Source organism: Euprymna scolopes, chromosome 17 (genome assembly GCF_053919585.1).
Source record: "Euprymna scolopes isolate OS-2025 chromosome 17, ASM5391958v1, whole genome shotgun sequence".
Lineage (NCBI taxonomy): Eukaryota > Metazoa > Mollusca > Cephalopoda > Sepiida > Sepiolidae > Euprymna > Euprymna scolopes.
In genome coordinates, this window is record NC_136498.1 from 117,010,113 (window position 1) to 117,018,554 (window position 8,442).

The 8,442-nt window shown below is 33.7% G+C and overlaps 1 protein-coding gene across 1 annotated transcript in view; it reads right to left on the reverse strand.

Annotated features, from left to right (window-relative positions):
- Positions 1-4,429: 4,429 nt before the first annotated feature.
- The window catches only part of LOC145296922 (uncharacterized), a 120,481-nt gene continuing 116,468 nt past the window's right edge, over positions 4,430-8,442 (reverse strand). The window contains exon 8 of the transcript XR_013870075.1: positions 4,430-6,589. The gene's annotated coding sequence lies outside the window, so the exon portion shown is untranslated. The remainder of the gene's footprint in view (positions 6,590-8,442) is intronic.

Below are 8,442 nucleotides of genomic sequence, written 5' to 3' on the forward strand. Positions count from 1 at the left end.
TCTCTTGAAAATTCAGTATGTTATATTGCTATACATCTTATGCGATGACCGACGAATTTTTATGATTTCAGATTCAAATGAACAGTTACAGCAGGAATTAGAATACACCCTACTAAAGCTCGATTTTCACAGCTGGTGACGTTCAAAAATGCAATCTGGACGTGAGGGCACTTTAGAAGAACGATATGTAATAAAATTCTGTTTTAAACTTGAAAAGAAAAATGCCACAGAAACATATGGAATGCTTCAGACTGCTTTTGGACCATTTTGCATGAATCAAGCATCAGTTTTTTAGTGGCATAAGAGATTCAAGGAAGGCAGGAAGTCTGTGAAGAATGATGAGAGGTGTGGGAGGAGTAAGTCAGAACACCAGAGTTGATTGGCCAAATAAATAATTTCATGGATAAGGACCGTCCTGTGTCTATAGAGACAATAATTGCACAGTTTGATGTCAGTGTGGGAACTGTATACAATTATTTGCAAGGACCTAGGGATACAGAAAATTTGCACAAAGTTTGTCCCAAGGGTGCTCGGACAAGATCAGAAAGAAAGACATCATAACAGCAGAAAGATGGTCGAGCTGATCAATTCAGATTCTGCAGTTCTTTATGCTCTGGTGACCTGCAATGACAGATGGATTTACTGCAATGACCCAGAGACCAGAGTTCCCAGTGGAAACATGCTGGTTCTCCCAGGCCCAAGAAGGCCAGACAGAGCAAATCCACCCAGAAACTTATGATGATTCCTTCATAGTAGCACGGGAATGAGCTACATGCACTGGGTTTCCACTGGACGGACAGTCAACATGGAATACTATGTTGAGGTTTTTAGGGAGTTCAGGAAAGGATTTCTTCAGAAGAGACCAACACTCTTCAAATCTGGTCAGTGGTATTTCCACAAGGACAATGCAACTCCATCCTTGTCAAAGACTATTTGACTAAGGAGTAACAAGACAGTTCCTCACCCTCCCTATAATCCAGACCTTGCTCCCTGTGAATTTTTTTTTTTTTCCTAAGCTCAAAGAAAAAGGCTGTCGTTATGAGACAACTGAGGAGATGAAAAATGCTGTGACGAGGGTCATTGACTCGCTCACACAAGAGAACTTCCATGGAGCTTTCCAGAAGTTGTTGAAACTGTACAACAGGTGCATTACAGCCGGAGGAGATTACTTCAATAATAATTTATGTAAAGAAATGTAAAAAAAAAATATTGTTTCGTGATAACACAAATGTTAAAACAAAAGAAATTCATTTAAAAAAAAATGTAAAAAATAAAAATTTATTATGTCTTTGTTTTCGTTTTATGATAATACAAGAAATGTTAAAACTAAAATAATTTTTCATATTTCGTTTCATGCTTAGTTATTTCTTCGCCTTTTTTACATCAACTGTATCTATTTCCGCCATCTTAGTTTTGGAAACGTAATTGTTAGAGATTGCCTCATTATCTCTCTCTTTCTCTCTCTCTCTCTCTCTCTCTCTCTCTATATATATATATATATATATATATATATATATATACCGCGGATTAAGGACTATCCATTTATCTAGTGTTTCCTTTTCAGATTAAATATGTTTTTAACTCATTTCAAAGTGTTTTTAACATATTTTATTAACTGTTTGCTCATATTATAAGCTCTATTTCCTATTTGGTTTTATCGAGCTTTTATATCTGGCTGAGATAATTTTATAAATATTCTTTAATATTTATAATTTACTTTAATTTTACCATCTTGGATCATTTTGGTAAATTCAATTGTAATTTTCATTATATATATATATATATATATATATATATATGCCGCTCCCCATTTGGGAGTACCAAACTGGTCAAAGAGAAAATTATTCCCAATTCACATTTAGGTAAAAATGCGCTTCCATATAAATAATTGAATCCATTCAATAAGTATCGCTAACAAAAACAAACAAACAAACAACATCTACATAAAAATGCGATAAATTAGTAGTCCTACGAGATAGCTCAGTGGAAGAGGCTTAGGCTTCTTATCACGGGGTCCCGATTTCAAATCTCACTAGATTCAGCCACTCTGTTGAGTTGTAGACAATGAAACACGTGTCACATATATTTGAAAAATAATACATATGCCGCTCTCCAGTCGGGGGTACCAAACTGATCAAAGGGAAAATTATTCCCAACTTGCATTTAGGTAAAAATGCACTTCCATATAAATAATTGAATTCATTCAATAAGTATCGCTAACAAAAATAAACAAACAAACAACATATATATATATATATATATGTGTGTGTGTGTGTATCTTATATATATATATATATATATATATATATATTTTGTGTACAGAAAGTTGTTAATTGAGACAGATCATTGGTACCGTCGGTTTCAAGCCCGATAGTAAGGCCCGTTTAAGGTATCCTTATCAAGCTCTCTTCAGCCTATATTCATCTTTTGGCTGAAGAGAGCTTGATAAGGATACCTTAAACGGGCCTTATTATCGGGCTTGAAACCGACGGTACCAATGATAATGATCTGTCTCAACTAACAACTTTCTGTACACAAAATATAAATACGCTCTTACAATTTGGATTTTCCTTTTAATTGAGCATTCTGCTGGAATTCTTTTTCCAAAAAAAAACTAATCATATATATATATATATATATATATAATCTTGAATTCTTTAACATCACTTCAACAGTTTAGGTTTTTTTTCTTAAATTATTGTAAAATATTTTCTGGTAAAAAATATTATTTTTCGAGAATATAATTATTTATTTCTGATTTAAAAAATGTTTTCGTTTGACTCTGAACGTAGCTGGATAGAAAGGCGGTTTAAAATGTATTGAAAACAGAGAATTCTGATTTGCAATTTTTTCTTTAAAAATTCCTTATTTTCTACATGACACAAATATTGTGTTAAGTTCCTTCCCTTTGTTGAGTGATTTCCCTTCGTTGTAAGAAATAACTAAGGGAGGTAATTTTTTTAGGATAAGGAAGATAATCAATAAATAAAGCTATTAGTTTTCTCCCTGTTCACTTGTGAAAATTACGAAACAAGATGATTTCTAAAAAAAAAAAAAAAAAATTGAACAGTTATCTCCCTTACGTTTGGGCAAATAACACTTAAGATGAGAACAGTAATTCCAAGAATCCAGATAGTACGAATTATCTCCCTTAGTCAAAAAAAAAAAAAAAAAAAATAGATGTTTTTATTGTTTTTGTTAGCGGTACTCTAGGTGTATCATAAAGTGGCCATCAAAAATGATAATCAGAACTTTAATAATTCAACTTACTATTTTTCGAAGCTTATAACTAATTGAATTGTAATTCAAACCCTAACTTTTTTTCAATTAAAGTTGCTCCTTTAATTTAAAATAACAGGTTTAATAGCAAATTATGCAATACTTGTTTTTTTTAAAGCGGTTTTCTTAAAAAAAAAAATATAAAGAAAATCAACATATTTTGACTTGCTTATAAATATATGCATATATATAAATGCCAAAAAATCACTTACTTAAAAAAATATACTATTAAATGGGTAGTTACATTCTTAATTGTTAAGAATTTATCCATATTTTATATTTTAAATTCCATGTATTTTTTCTGTTAGGGGTGTGAAAAATTCCTCCGAATTTCTGATACACCTAGCGATACTCTTTAAACGAATTCTATTATTCATACGAAAGTGCATTTTTACCTAAATACGAGTTGGGAATAATTTTCCCTTTGACCAAGTTGGTACCCCCTAAATGGGGAGCGGCATATATATATTATTTATTTTTAAAAACTAATTATCCACTGACACGTGTTTCGTTGTCTACGACTCATCAGTGGCTCTTGATTTCGAAACTCGCTAGATTCAGTCACTCTGATGAGTCGTAGACGACGAAACACGTGTCAGTGGATAATTATATTTAATATATATATATATATATATATATATATATATATATATATATATTGTTTGAAGTAATAAGGAATACCCTTGAAATAAGTTAAAAAGATAATTGTAATAAATAAAACCTAAAAATAGTTATCCAGTTGATTGAAACTGAATAATAAGAATAATAAGAAGTTCAATTGAACTTTCAGTTAATTCTGTGATAACATAACGGCTATCAGCAATGATACAGGATCAGGTGAACAGGGTAATAACAGTTACGAAAAATTTGCTGAATAAAATTTAAGTTATATCATTTAAGTTTTTAAAAAAATAAAAAAAATGACCCCCTTTCTGGATACATGGAGGTTATATTAATGGTTACGAAAAATGTGCTTGACCAAATTAAGGTCACTAGTAGTAATAGTATTTTTTTTTTTTTTTTTTTAGCATCTTTCCTCAAATGATTTCATGCCTTGGCTGGGGAGATTTCCATAAAAAATGTCCAAAAATGTACGAAAGACAAACAATTGGATAGATAGATTGTAAATAAACATTTTAAAAAAATTTTTTTTTTTTTTTTTAGGTCAAAGTAAACTTCACTTAGTTTAGTAACGTTTTAAACCCCCACCTGATCTTGTGTCCAACTTCCTGTAAAGAAGGAAAATAAAAATATTCAGCTTCCATGTAATCTTTACAAATGAAATTTGTGATTAAAGCGTTTTATTTTTTTTATTTCAAATAATAATGCAAGAAATATTTCAGATACGTTGGGCGGAGGGGTCCAGATTGCCCAAATGCTGATGTGGCTTTTTGAATTCAGAGATTGCTAGTAATGAAAAACTTAGTTCGTCGTCAGTACGGCAACAGTTTGTACATGGATAGTTAATGGAATAAATGCGCTCAAACATAAAAATGAGGGAATAAACAATATTTTTTTAATCTCATTTTTACATTAAACACAAGACAACAAATAAGGAATACAGTAAAACATCCTTTTCGAACTCAGTTCGTTCATATTTGTCGTATGGGGTGTTATCACAGCACTATATATATATATATATAGATAGATATAATATATAAAAATTATTTCAACAGGCAAGCAACGTCGCAGCTCACAAGAGCCATGACAGTCAATAAACCGCAAGTCCAAGACTCAAGTTTCGCCCTCATTTGGGCTCATCAGTTAGACATATCTGAACATGGGATTCGAAGTCCGAGCCTTTTCCATGTGAGGCAAACACTCTGCCATCTGAGCAAAGAGAGAGAGAGAGAGAGAAAGGAAGAGAGGGTGGAACGATAAAATCCCCCCCCCCAGAAAAGACATGATTCCATTTCCGTTTGAGGAAAACCGATTTTCTTTTTTTCTTTTTGTTGCAGATCATCTACTAGTTGGCCAGTGGTGTACAAATTCCAAGTGTGATAGGAACTTTCTATCATGTCTGAAAGTGACACAATGTTCAACAAGTGAGATCGGAAATGTGCCACTGTACAACTCATGCTCTCTATTGATCCAAGTTATGACAACAGGACCATTGCCAGCACCATTAAAATGCAAATCCAAACAGTTCAACGCTTGAAGGCACAGCTCAATAAGGTTTCCGGTCACAGTTATGGTCTTTGGTGTGGTTTCAAGTGAAGGCCACATCATGCCACCTCACATCTTCGAAGTCAGCTTGAAAGTCAACACCAAAGTGTACCTGGATATGCTAAAGAGTGTGGTGATCCCCTAGTGCAATGAGGTGGTCGTTGGCAGACCCTGGATGTGACAGCAGGACTCGGCACCAGTCCACAAGTCCAAAGATTTCATTTCAGTTTTCCATTTCAAGCAACCCCTGGCTTCAGAAGGAGTGCTACGACTTTGTACCCTTCACTCACTGCCTCCCTTTTTCCTAAACCTGAACCCGCTGGACTACTTCGTTTGGTCATACGTCGAGAACATCACCAACATGACCTCCCACAACACCAAAACCAGCCTGATCGCCGAGTATTCTCCGATCTCCCACTGGCGCTTGTGGCAAGGTATGCTTCTAGTTCCGGACCTGTATCAACGCGGTGATTGAGGCTGAAGTCATATACATTGAATAGATGTCAGCTCTATTACATAACCAAGTTGATTTTTTTCTAGAAAAGTTTTAAAATAAAGCTGTAGTGTTGTTTTCCTTAGGGCGACAATTTTATCGTTCCACCCTGTAAATATATACATTATATTATATTAATAATTTGAAACTCTCGAAGTGAATTTTTTTTTTTCTTTCTCTAATTCCATGTTTGGTACCTATACATTCTTTCACACTCTCCTACTCCAAGCATACTTTTCGCACACACATATATATTGAAAGATTTGGAAACAGAAATGCAAAGCATAATTTTAAAACTTCAAGCAGCTGCTGATTGATGCAAGTTGTTTTTTTGTTTTTTTAATGAATCTTCCTTCTACGTGGTGTCATAGACAAATAGTAGTTATTTACATATAGAGATATTGAAGCAGAGAGACAAAGTATTTTCTTAGAAATTAAGTCAGCTGCTGCATCTATTATTAGTAGTAGTAGAAGTAGTAGTATTAATAATAATAGTATCTGGTCCGAGGTGGAAAATCCACCATTTTTTGTAATTAGCATCTTCCTTGGTCAAATAAGCGAACAGTTCCCAGATCCCGAAAGCTGAAATTGGTTGCTTGTTGGTTTTGTTTGTATAACGACGACAACATAAGTTAGTAGGGTCCCAGCCAACTGAAATTGAAAAGAATGAAAAAAAGAAACATTAATTTATAACGTCAGCTACTCCTGGAGTTATATACTGACTTACCTCCCTTACTTTTTAAGACAAAAGAAAAAACTGTCATTATATCGCCTCTGGTGTTCACACTTCCACAGGAAATTATTTCAAGTACCATTCACTGATAGAGACGTGTTCAATTAGCCGTATACAACTAATAACAGCAATAACGTTAATAAACTCTAAATTATTAACAAATAAAATTATAATAGCATAATTCCTATATTAATAAAATCGTGTGACTAATTATTAGGGCTGTGACAAGAGAATATACTTTACATTGTTTTGACTCTCGAGTATATATCCGACAAAGTTAGGCACAGTTAATCAACAGAGAACCACATCACTCTATATAAAAAAACATATATACTCGAGAGTCAAAATAATGAAAAGAATATTCTCGCATGTGTGTTTCTTGCCTTTATGTGACTCACATATTATATTTTTAATATATTATTAATATATTAATTAAAAATTTAATTATATATAATTATTAATTAAATATTTATTAAAATAAAAAAAGAGTGCAATAGTGAAAGATGAAACGAAATTTTATATCCAGATTTCAACCCAATATTTCATTCTATTGTTACCAGTTTCCAGAAAGACAAAGATCTCGACAGACGAGATAACGTTTGAAATCTCGGGGAAGACGTGGAGAATGTTTTAGATCACGTGAGTAACATCATGTAACGACAAAGAAATAAATGTCGTTGTACAAATCAAAAGGCGAATCGGAGTTATTTCCCTTCTTTTGTCCTCATTGGCCTTCAGAGTCTATTTTGATATATTTTGCAATGATCACCTAGTGTTGTGCAGCTATCAATACCAATTTCATTTCTTTGTTCGTCTTCTTTGTCGCCTTTAGATCACCAAAGATAAGCAACGTTGAGTCTGGTCAATACTAAATGGGTGACCATTTGGAAATTCCAGGTGCTGTATGCACTCTCCGCTTATTTCGGTATTGTTTCTAGTCATGTAGTACTTTTTCCACAGAACTCAAGCAATTTCAGTAGAGATATGGTTGGAGCTTGCTTAATTTTTGCCTTACAATTACACATGCGGCTATTTTACCGAGGGTATCCATTGTCTGTTGTGACTGAACCGCAGCATTACATTGCATCTCTTAATAGAATCCTCGCAAATATTATCTAATTGAAAAGTTCACGTGTATTTACACAGTTTACAGTGTTTGTTTTTTAGTTTATCTGCCTCATTGGCTTTCACTGGTATGTAACAGCATGGATGCGTGTATATAAATACATGAAAAGTGACGTCACCAGTGAGGGGGGAAAAGGACGATAAAAAAAGAGAAAGACAAAGATCTTGACAGAGACGAGATAATGTTCGAAATCTTATTCTAGATCACGTGTGTAACGTCATGGCTGTAACAACGAAGAAATAGATGTCGTTGTACAAATCAAAAAGTGAGTCAGAGTTATTTCCTATTCTTTTGTCCTCATCAGCCTTCACAGACTATTTTGATATATTTTGAATTGATCACCTAGTTTTGTGCAGCTGTCAATAGCAATTTCATTTCTCTGTTCAAGTGTCTTCTTTGTTGCCATGTGCATGTGTATTTGCACATCTCCTATTGATAACTCTTCGACCTCTTGACCTATTTCCTCGCCAGCTTGTTATTGAACTTTTGCTAGTTTTTGGTCTGACCCATGACCGATTGATGTCATGGATCCACGTCGCTATAAGTCCGGGGATTCCATTGTTTATTTTCGTTTGCCTAGATTAGCTTAGGTCACCTTTTCCTGGGACCGACACATTGTTCTTTTCCTGCTTGCCTGGATGCAGC